Source organism: Manis javanica, chromosome X, assembly GCF_040802235.1.
Source record: "Manis javanica isolate MJ-LG chromosome X, MJ_LKY, whole genome shotgun sequence".
Lineage (NCBI taxonomy): Eukaryota > Metazoa > Chordata > Mammalia > Pholidota > Manidae > Manis > Manis javanica.
Window position 1 is genome coordinate 106,816,197 of NC_133174.1, and position 11,894 is coordinate 106,828,090.

Consider the following 11,894-nt stretch of genomic DNA (forward strand, 5'->3'; position numbering starts at 1 on the left):
CATTTGGTACTTGTCTTTCTCCACCTGGCTTATTTCACTGAGCATAATACCCTCTAGCTCCTTCCATGTTGTTGCAAATGGTAGGATTTGTTTTCTTCTTATGGCTGAATAATATTCCATTGTGTATATGTACCACCTCTTCTTTATCCATTCATCTACTGATGGACACTAGGTTGCTTCCATTTCTTGGCTATTGTAAACAGTGCTGCGATAAACATAGGGGTGCATCTGTCTTTTTCAAACTCGGCTGCTGTATTCTTAGAGTAAATTCCTAGGAGTGGAATTCCTGGGTCAAATGGTATTTCTATTTTGAGCTTTTTGAGGAACCTCCATACTGCTTTCCACAATGGTTGAACTAATTTACATTCCCACCAGCAGTGTAGGAGGGTTCCCCTTTCTCCACAACCTCACCAACGTTTGTTCTTGTTTGTCTTTTGGATGTTGGCCATCCTTACTGGTGTGAGGTGATATCTCATTGTGGTTTTAATTTGCATTTCTCTGATGACTAGTGATGTGGAGCATCTTTTCATGTGTCTGTTGGCCATCTGAATTTCTTCTTTGGAGAACTGTCTGTTCAGGTCCTCTGACCATTTTTTAATTGGCTTATTTTCTTTTTGTTTGTTGAGGTGCGTGAGCTCTTTATATAGTTTGGATGTCAACCCTTTATTGAGTCTGTCATTTATGAATATGTTCTCCCATACTGTAGGATACCTTTTTGTTCTATTGATGGTGTTCTTTGCTGGACAGAAGCTTTCCAGCTTGATATTGTCCCACTTGTTCATTTTTCCTTTTGTTTCCCTTGCCTGGGGAGATATGTTCATGAAAAAGTTGCTCATGTTTATGTTCAAGAGATTTTTGCCTGTGTTTTTTTCTAAGAGTTTTAAGGTTTTATGACTTACATTCAGGTCTTTGATCCATTTCGAATTTACTTTTGTGTATGGGGTTAGACAGTGATCCAGTTTCATTCTCTTACATGTAGCTGTCCAGTTTTGCCAACACCAACTGTTGAAGAGGCTGTCATTTCCCCGTTGTATGTCCATGGCTCCTTTATCATATATTAATTGACCATATATGCTTGGGTTACTGTCTGGAGTCTCTATTCTGTTCCACTGGTCTGTGGGTCTGTTCTTGTGCCAGTGCCAAATTGTCTTGATTACTGTGGCTTTGTAGTAGAGCTTGAAGTGGGGAAGTGAGAATCCCCCCACTTTAATCTTCCTTCTCAGGATAGCTTTCACTATTCGGGGTCTTTGGTGCTTCCATATGAATTTTTGAACTATTTGTTCCAGTTTGTTGAAGAATGCTGTTGGTAATTTGATAGGGATTGCATTGAATCTGTAGATTGCTTTGGGCAGGATGGCCATTTTAACAATATTAATTCTTCCTAGCCAAGAGCATGGGGTGAGTTTCCATTTGTTAGTGTCCTCTTTAATTTCTCTTAAGAGTGTCTTGTAGTTTTCAGGGTATAGATCTTTAACTTCTTTGGTTAGGTTTATTCCTAGGTATTTTATTCTTTTTGATGCAATTGTGAATGGAATTGTTTTCCTGATTTCACTTTCTATTAGTTCATTGTTAGTGTATAGGAAAGCCACAGATGTCTGTGTATTAATTTTGTATCCTGAAATTTTGCTGAATTCCAATATTAATTCTAGTAGTTTTGGAGTGGAGTCTTTAGGGTTTTTTATGTACAATATCATGTCATCTGCAAATAGTGACAGTTTAACTTCTTCTTTACCAATCTGGATTCCTTGTATTTCTTTGTTTTGTCTAATTGCCGTAGCTAGGACCTCCAGTACTATGTTGAATAACAGTGGGGAGAGTGGGCATCCCTGTCTTGTTCCCGATCTTACAGGAAAAGCTTTCAGCTTCTCACTGTTAAGTGTGATGTTGGCTGTGGGTTTATCATATATGGCCTTTATTATGTTGAGGTACTTGCCCTCTATACCCATTTTGTTGATAGTTTTCAACATGAATGGATGTTGAATTTTGTTGAATGCTTTTTCAGCATCTATAGAGATGGTCGTGTGATTTTGTCCTTTTTGTTTATGTGGTGGATGATGTTGATGGATTTTTTAATGTACCATCCTTGCATCCCTGAGATGAATCCCACTTGGTCATGGTGTATGATCCTCTTGATGTATTTTTGAATTTGGTTTGCTAATATTTTGTTGAGTATTTTTGCATCTACGTTCATCAGGGATATTGGTCTGTAATTTTCTTTTTTGGTAGGGTCTTTGCCTGGTTTTGGTATTAGGGTGATGCTGGCTTCATAGAATGAGTTTGGGAGTATTCCTTCCTCTTCTATTTTTTGGAAAACTTTAAAGAGAATGGGTATATGTCTTCTCTGTATGTATGATAAAATTCCGCAGTAAATCCATCTGACTTGGCAGTTTTGCTCTTGTGTAGTTTTTTGATTACCACTTCAATCTCATTGCTGGTAATTGGTCTGTTTAGATTTTCTGTTTCTTCCTTGGTCAATCTTGGAAGGTTTTATTTTTCTAGGAAGTTGTCCATTTTTTCTAGGTTTTCCAGTTTGTTAGCATACAGGTTTTCATAGATATTCTCTAATAATTCTTTGTATTTCTGTGGGGTCTGTTGTGATTTTTCCTTTCTCGTTTCTGATTCTGTTGATGTGTGTTGATTCTCTTTTTCTCTTAATAAGTCTGGCTAGAGGCTTATCTATTTTGTTTATTTTCTCAAAGAACCAGCCCTTGGTTTCATTGATTTTTTCTCTTGTTTTATTCTTCTGAATTTTGTTTATTTCTCTTCTGATCTTTATTATGTCCGTCCTTCTGCTGACTTTAGGCCTCATTTGTTTTTCTTTTTCTAATTTAAATTATTGTGACTTGAGACTATTCATTTGTGATTGTTCTTCCTTCTTTAAATATGCCTGGATTGCTGTATGCTTTCCTCTTAGAACTGCTTTTGCTGCGTCCCACAGAAGTTGGGGCTTTGTGTTGTTGTCATTTGTTTCATATATTGCTTGATCTCTATTTTAATTTGATTGTTGATCTATTGATTATTTAGAAGCATGTTGTTAGGCCTCCATGTGTTTGTGAGCCTTTTTGCTTTCTTTATACAATTTATTTCTAGTTTTATACTTTTGTGGTCTGAGAGGTTGGTTGGTAGAATTTCAATCTTTTTGAATTTACTGTGGCTCTTTTTGTGGTCTCCAGTCTGTGGTCTATTCTGGAGAATGTTCCATGTACACTTGAGAAGAATGTGTACCCTGCTGCTTTTGGGTGTCGAGTTCTATAGATGTCTATTAGGTCCATCTGTTCTAGTGTGTTGTTCAGTGCCTCTGTGTCCTTACTTATTTTCTGTCTGGTAGATTTGTCCTTTGGAGTGAGTGGTGTGTTGAAGTCTCCTAAAATGAATGCATTGCATTCTATTTCCTCCTTTAATTCTGTTAGTATTTCTTTCACATATGTTGTTGCTCCTGTATTGGGTGCATATATATTTATAATGGTTATATCCTCTTGTTGGACTGACCCCTTTATCATTATGTAGTGTCCTTCTTTATCTCTTGTTTCTTTGTTTTGAAGTCTATTTTGTCTGATACTAGTATTGCAACACCTGCTTTTTTCTCCCTATTGTTTGCATTAAATATCTTTTTCCATCCCTTGACTTTTAGTCTGTGCATGTCTTTGGATTTGAGCTGAGTCTCTTGTAAGCAGCATATAGATGGGTCCTGCTTTTTTATCCATTCTCTTATTCTGTGTCTTTTGTTTGGTGCATTCAGTCCATTTACATTTAGGGTGAGTATTGAAAGATAGGTCCTTATTGCCATTGCAGGCTTTAGATTCGTGGTTACCAATGGTTCAAGGTTAGCTTCTTTACTATCTTACCATCTAACTTAGCTCAATTATTGAGCTATTATAAACACAGTCTGATGATTCTTTATTTCTCTCCCTTCTTATTCCTCCTCCTCCATTGTTTATGTGTTAGGTGTTTTATTTTGTGCTCTTTTGTGTTTCCTTTGAGTGCTTTTGTGAGTAGTTGATTTTATTTTTTGCCTTTAGTTGATATTTGGTTGGTCTGCTTTCTTTGCTGTGATTTTATTTTCTATGGTGACATCTATTTAGCCTTAGGAGTACTTCCATCTAGAGCAGTCCCTCTAGAATACCCTGTGGAGTTGGTTTGTGGGAGACAAATTCCCTCAACTTTTGTTTGTCTGGGAATTGTTTCATCCCTCCTTCATATTTAAATGATAATCATGCTGGATACAGTATTCTTGGTTCAAGGCCCTTCTGTTTCATTGCATTAAATATATCATGCCATTCTCTTCTGGCCTGTAAGGTTTCTGTTGAGAACTCTGATGACAGCCTGATGGGTTTTCCTTTGTAGGCGACCTTTTTCTGTCTCCAGCTGCCTTTAATGCTCTGTCCTTGTCCTTGATCTTTCCCATTTTAATTTTTATGTGTCTTGGTGTTGTCCTCCTTGGGTCCCTGCTGTTGGGAGTTCTGTGTGCTTCTGTGGTTTGAACGACTATTTCCTCCCCTAGTTTGGGGAAGTTTTCAGCAATTATTTCTTCAAATACACTTTCTATCCGTTTTTCTCTCTCTTCTTCTGGTACCCTTATAATACGGATATTGTTTTGTTTGTATTGGTCACACAGTTCTCTTAATATTATTTCATTCCTGGACATCCTTTTATCTCTCTCTGTGTCAGCCTCTCTGAGTTCCTCTTCTCTGATTTCTATTCCATTAATGGTCTCTTGCATCTTGTCCATTCTGCTTTTAAGTCCTTTCAGAGATTGTTTTATTTCTGTAGTCTCCCTCCCAACTTTGTCCATTAGCTCTTGCATTTTTCTCTGCAGCTCCATCAGGATGGTTATGACCTTTATTTTGAATTATTTTTCAGGAAGATTGGTTAAGTCTATCTCCCCAGGTTCCCTCTCAGGGGATGTCTCGGTTATTCTGTTCTGTATCAAATTCTTCTGCCTTTTCATGGCAATAGAGGTAGTCGTGGGCAGTTGGCACTTGTGTCAGCTGGGAGAACAAAGTCCCTTCCCACTTTCTTGTTGCCTTCCTCTCCTGCGAGAATGGCGACCCCTACCGGCTTGTTCTGGGCAGCTGCTTGCCGATGGATCCTCTTAGTCTTGCCCAGGTGGCTGGGGAGGAGACTCTGTGCAGATGCTGTGGGTATGGCCGGTCTCAGGCAGCTGCTCCACTATGGGCCACTCTGGAGGAGGAATGGGCGGGAGGCTGTTTTTCGCTGTGAGGGGCCTCAGAGCTGCGCTGCCGCCCAGCGGGTTAGGGTACCCAGAGTTCCCTGGGATTCCCATCTGCTGGGTTGAGTGTGCCTGGATGCTTCCGTCCAGTTGTGAGGCTCCTGTCCCTTTGAGACTTTCAGTAGGCACTCGCTTTTCTTTTGTCCCAGGGGCGCCAGCTGCGGGGGCCCACTCGCAGGTTTTACTGTTCCATTTCCCTAGTATCCAGCACACCATGCACTGTGTGTCTGCGCTCCCGGTGCGGATGTGTGGGGCTGGGTATTTAGCAGTCCTGGGCTCCCTCTCCCTCCCTGCTCTGACTTCTCTCCTCCCACCGGGGAGCTGGGGTTGGGGGCACGCTCAGGTCCTGCCGGGCCACGACTTGTATCTTACCCCGTTCATGAGGTGCTGGGTTCTCACAGGTGTAGATGTAGCCTGGCTGTTGTCCTGTATCTTCTGGTCTCTCTTTTAGGAATAGTTGTATTTGTTGTATTTTCAAAAATATATATGGTTTTGGGAGAAGATTGCTGTTGCCCTACTCACACTGCCATCTTGGCTCCTCCAGCCCCAGTCTGTGGTGTTTTGTTGTGGCAGCCCTAGCAGACTTATACAGGTGGGGTGAGGACAAGGGGGATGGGGAGAAGGGTATTCCTGCTGGAAAGAACAGCGTGGTGCCAGTCACCAGAGTTGATGTGCAGTACCTTCTTATTGGCTGGAACCAGGGAAGGCAAGTTGCAGGAACCAGAACTCAACAGAGCTGGGTCCTGCAGGGGTAAGAAAGGACAAAGGTTGTGAAGAGGCTCCATGCTTGAATAGGTGCTCCTTCGGCAGTATAGATGGGAAACAAAGAAGGTCACAAAAAGGGGAAAGAGCGGGTGGTGAGGTGGGACAGGGCTTGAGGGGAGGAGATGCCTTTATTACGTTTGGATGTAAGGGGAGGAGACAAAGGGGGTGCTGAGAGAGGATGGTGAGCTTAAGAGTTGGTCATTTCTGATGGATCATGGAGAAGACAGGAAGAGACATTTAAGATGCAAGAACACAGGAAGAAAGAATAGTGTGAGGGTCACAGAGCACATGAGAGTGGCAGGCTGAAAGGCATCAGGAGAGGAGCTTGCCTTGAAAAGAACTCATTTCCTGCAGTGGGTGTGAAGAAGGAGGATGGATGGAGAGAGAATATTTTTGGAAATTTATTTTTTAATTATATAAATATTTTAAATGGTTCCATTTACATCCTATATGATCCTACATTTCCTCTCATAGGCATTTCCTTAACAGAAAGAACAAATGTACATCAAAACGTATGTACTAAATTACTTGTAGTAGAATTATTTGTAATAGCCCCAAACTGGAAACTGTCCTAATCTGTCACCAGACGAATGATATATTGTGATATTTACTGAGAGCTACTATATAGCAGTAGTTTCAAAGTGATCCAAGGAACTCTTGTTGTCATGATAGGGGGTTGAGGGGTGGAATACCAAGATCGTTTCAGAAGGTCTGCAAGGTCAAAACTATTTTTATAATTCTACAGAGAAGTCACTTGCTTCTTTCACTCTCATTCTCTCATGAATTTACTGGGGAGAACACTTCTTGTTTGAGGACTCCTGGAGCACTTCTGCCCAGTCAAGAGGGTTCCTCAGAGTGTAGTGTCAGGATGACAGCTGAAGGCAGATGGGAGCCATTGAAAGCTTCTGAAGGGGAAGTAGCAATTATGTAAGTATTTTAGAAAGATCCTTTGGGAGCTGTGTGGAGAGCAGATGGGGTGGAGGCAAGAGTAGAAACAAGGGAGACCCATGGGGTCTGTTGTCACAGTCCCAACATAACTGTGCTCTTTTTTGTTACAGTTGCCTGCCAGTCCCAGAATCTTGCCCTCACTGCTTGCAGTCTTAGCTCCTGGCACACTGTCTCAAGCAGTATTCCTCTCAGAGTTCTTGATGGGTTCCGTATCTCTGCAGAGACTTGCAGACCCTTGGCCTCCTCTCCTCCAGTGATCAGTGGTCTCCACCACCCTGCAGCCACTTGCTCCCTTGCCATACTCATGACCTTGGCATTACCCCATTCCCTGCCATTTTGCAGCCTACCTCCTCTCGCACCCCAACACTAACCCTACATTTCTTTAGCCCAGCCCTCCCCCATTCTCCTGGAGCAGTGCTTCTCAAGCGTCAATGTGCACATGAACCACCTCTTGCCAGAAGATGAATTCTGATTCTGCACTTCTTATAACTCCCTAGTCAGTGTGCATGGTGCTGGACCGTGGACCCACACTCTCAGTAGCAAGGGCCTAGGCCAGAGACCGGCAAACTTTTTCTGATAGTAAATACTTTAGACTTTGCAGGTGACATCCAGTGTCTATTCCAACTATTCAGCTCCACTGTTGGAGCCAGGCAGTTGTAGTTCCAGGAGGAGGGGGTTCCCCACCCGAGCCAAGTTCCCTATAAATTGGCTGAGACTGATGGAAGATAAGGGCAAGAGGTTGGGAAGGAGAGGGTTTATTCTCAAGGCTCAGTCTCTCCTCACTTGGAACCCCGGCTGCTTCACTCTCTCTTCCCACTTGTGCTAGGCTACTCTACCACACCGGTATCTCTCTCCAGCACCCCCTCAAGCCATGCTCCCAAGCTCTCTCCTGGCTACACTCCCCACTGTGGGCAGAACTCTGTGGGTGAGTCCCCTGTGACTGGCAGGTGCCTGACCAATTATGTACCAGGAATGGAGGGGTGGAGAGAATGGGTGCTTCTTCTCCACCCCTACCCAGACCGGCAAGCCCATGACTGACCAGCAGCTGTGTCGCTGGTAAACATTGCAGAAATGTGCAAACATGCTGTTACTATATACACAATTGGCACTATTAAGGCCAGGCAGGAATCCTCGTCATAAAGTTCCATTTTCTCCACAGTAGTACATAAATGAATGTGTGGCCGGGTTCTGGTTATAGGGACTAAAATTTTAATTCCATAGAATTTCGTGTGTCACAAAATGCTATTCTTCTTTTCATTTTCAACCATTTAAAAATACAAAACCATTCTTAGCTTGCAGGTTCTACACAAATAGGCAGTAGCTGGGTTTGGTCCACAGTTTGCCAACTCCTGGTCTGGACTGTTTCAAGCTGCAGACCTGCAACCGTTCCTCCTCTGTTCTCACTTTCAGGTGAAGGCCTTGCTTCTGAGTCACTGAGAAAACTTTAGCAGTCACAGGAGAACTTTCATAACTCACCTACTGTGGGTAAAATTGCAATGTTTTCAGAATCTCTCACCTGGCCTTAATCCATCTCCATATCAACAGGTGATTACAAGGGGTGGGGGAAGAAGCCAGCACATGGGGGACTGGAGAGGTTTTGGGATCTTCCCTGCTGGGAAGGGAGAGAAACAGGGGAGCAGGAGTAGACAAACGGAGCCAGGATTCTTGTAAGCAATACAAGGCCTTCTCCCCATCTAGTTTTTCCTTCGACTGATTTCGTTTTCAGTGGTTTGTGGTTTATTTGCCCTGGACTGGGAACACATTTCCCCACTGGAGTTATACCTACCATGTCCCACCTACCAGGACCTGCAGTGGAATCCTCTGCAGTCCTGTTTAGGCAGATGATGTTGCCATGCTACAGCCAGCCTTTCTGCTTGCTGAGCCTTCCATCCCCTGTCAACTATTCAAGAACCTTGTTCTGGCAGTTCCTGCCTTTCTGTCCCTGATTTTCACTGGATTATTCCCATCAACATATAAATAAACAGGCAGTCACTTCTCCCATCTTAAAAACCAGCTTTTTATCTGAGCTCCCTTTCCAGCTGCTGCTCCTTTCTGGCCTTCCCTTTACAGCAAAACTGAAAAATTTGTATATATTTACATTTTCCAATCTCTTACCCACTTTTTTTTGCTACAATTCAGGTACCACGAAAGTCACTATTTTAGTGTACAATTCAGCGGTTTTTAGTACATTCACAAGGTTGTGCAACCATCACTGCTAATTCCAGAACACTCTTATTACCCCAAAAGGAACTTATATCCATTACTGATCACTCTCCATTCCCCTTCTCCCCTGAGTCTTAGGCAATAACTCATATACTTTGTTTCTATGGATTCCTGTATTCTGGACATTCCATATGAATGGAATTGTACATTATGTGACCATTTGTATCTGGCTTCTTTCACTTAGCATGCTTTCAGGGTTCCTTCATGTTGTACCATCTGCTAGTACGTCTTTCCTTTTTGTGGCTGAATAATATTCCACTGTAGGGACATACTCTGTTTATCCATTTACCAGCTGATGGACACTAGGATTGCTTCCAATTTTTGACGAATAATGCTATAGACATTGGTTTGCAATTATCTGTTTGAGTACCTGTTTCCAATTACTTTGGATATATACCTAGGAGTGGAATTGCTGGCTCATGTGCTAACTATGTATAACCTTCTCAGTAACTACCAGACTATTTTCCACAATGGTTGCACCATTTTACATTCCCTCCAGCTGTGTGGGACAGTTCCAGTTTTTCTACATCATTGCTAATGCTTTTTATTTTCCTTTTTAAAAAATTACAGCCATGCTGCCGACATCCAAAAAACAGGATACGATAAATGCTGGCGAGGATGCGGAGAAAGGGGAACCCTCCTACACTGTTGGTGGGAACGTAAATTGGTTCAACCATTGTGGAAAGCAATATGTAGGTTCCTCAAAATACTAAAAATAGAAATACCATTTGACCCAGGAATTCCACTCCTAGGAATTTACCCGAAGAAAACAAAATCCCTGGCTCAAAAATACATATGTACCACTATGTTGATCACAGCAATATTTACAATAGCCAAGATATGGAAACAACCTAAGTGTCTATCAGTAGTCCTGAGGTGTAATTTAACTGTGATGATAAATTAACATCTAACTTTCTATGGTATTCATGGATGCTCTCTTTAAACGGATTTTATAGGAGAAAGTAGAGTTTTGTAGCCTTCAGTTGGTATACAGAACCTCTGTATGTCATATTTTTTGTGGGGGCTACCCAGAATTTTTTTTATTATTCCTGGAGCTGTCCTCTATACTACAAAAATTTATTATGACCATTTATATCCTTACTAAGGAAGGCAAGTTAGCAAAGACAGGTTCACACTTGGTGAATTCATAGTATATATTGATAGCTACATACAGAGAATTAGCCATCCTTAGAAATCTTATGGAGTTCACTTGTTCATTCACCAAATAATTATTAAGCTCCTACTATGGCGACATGGATAAATAAGTATTCACTGCTGTTGTAATACATGTTACCTATATTTACAGATGTTAAGGCTATCTTCTATCTATTCACTGCTGTTGTAATACATGTTACCTATATTTACAGATGTTAAGGCTATCTTCTATCTCCAGCCCTGACCACTCCCCTGATCTCAGATTTAGCTGCCTACTCGACATCTGTACCAGAATCACCCACAAATATCTTTGGTCCCAAACAGAACTCAGGTTCCTCTCACTTTCCTGTTTTGCAAAGGATGTTAACCACCTATCCCTTCAACACTGAGGTCACATCTGACTCCATCCTCAGGCCCACAACCAATCATTGTATTCTGTTTGTCCAATTGATCTCCCTCCTCCATCCCTTCACTGCCCTAGTCCAGGCTGCCATCATTGTTGATTCATTCATTTATTCATTTACTGTTTTTTGAGCATATGCCATACACCATTATGTTCTAAATTTTGTAATTACATGAGTGAACAAAACACAAAACTCCTGCCTTGAACTTAAATTCAAGTGGAGAGAAAGTAAATAAAAGAAGCAAGATATGTATTGTTAGAAAGTGACAGGTACTTGGGAGAAGAAAATATATCACGGAAGGGAATATATGATGTTCATGAGTTGGGGTTGAAAGTCATCAATTAGAAGGCAAATGAGTAAAGATCTGAGAAGGAAATGTGGGCTCTGGCTCTATGGAGTTTTAACACAGTTAATTTGTATTAAGAACGTGAAATTATGAGTTATGAGGAAGTGCTCCTGACCATCCTCCCCTCAATACAAGACAGCAAGGGTGCAAACTAGAGGAAGGTGGTACTGAGACTACCCTCTTGTAGCTTCACCAGTTCTGGTTTTGGGATTTTCTCCAGCCCTTGGCAGCTTAGGGGCAGGAGACTTCCACACCAGCCCATGCCACTGTAGCCCTAATCACATGGTACGTTGCACACTGGTTCTTTCTAGTCATTCTTGCCACCACTAGACTATGGCCTCTCAAGGACAAGATCTTGCTTAAGTCCATGACCCGCAGGGCCTGGCACACAGTGACTAGTAAATGTTAGCTAAATGAATACATAAATGAGTGTAAGACATTTAATAAGAGGGCTGGGGAAACATGGTTTACTGAGTTGGACTGGCAAGGCAAGTGTACAAGAGAGGGAGGCACTGACATAAAAACAGCCTTGAAAGGGCTGGCAGCAGGCCCCAGACTGGGTAAGGAGGTGAATGATGCCATCTTGGGACTAATGGTTCTAGAGCATTGCTTCTCCTAAGGCCAACTTCATTAACCTCTGCTGCCAAGAGGCACTGTTTTCACCTGTCTTCTCAGCACACCCATGATTGGTTATTACTTCCCCTGGGTATTCATCCTCTTTCTCAAGAGCTTTCCTTTTGACCTCTAAAGATGCTTTTTCATTCCTCATATTTAAAATAATCCTTCATCAATTCCTTTACCTATCTCCATTTCTTCACTGCCA

General features: G+C 41.9%; 1 long non-coding RNA gene across 1 annotated transcript in view; it reads left to right on the plus strand.

Moving 5' to 3' along the window:
• Window positions 1–11,894, plus strand: part of LOC118968673 (uncharacterized) — an 89,022-nt gene that overhangs the window by 16,902 nt on the left and 60,226 nt on the right. The gene's annotated exons all lie outside the window — the stretch shown is intronic.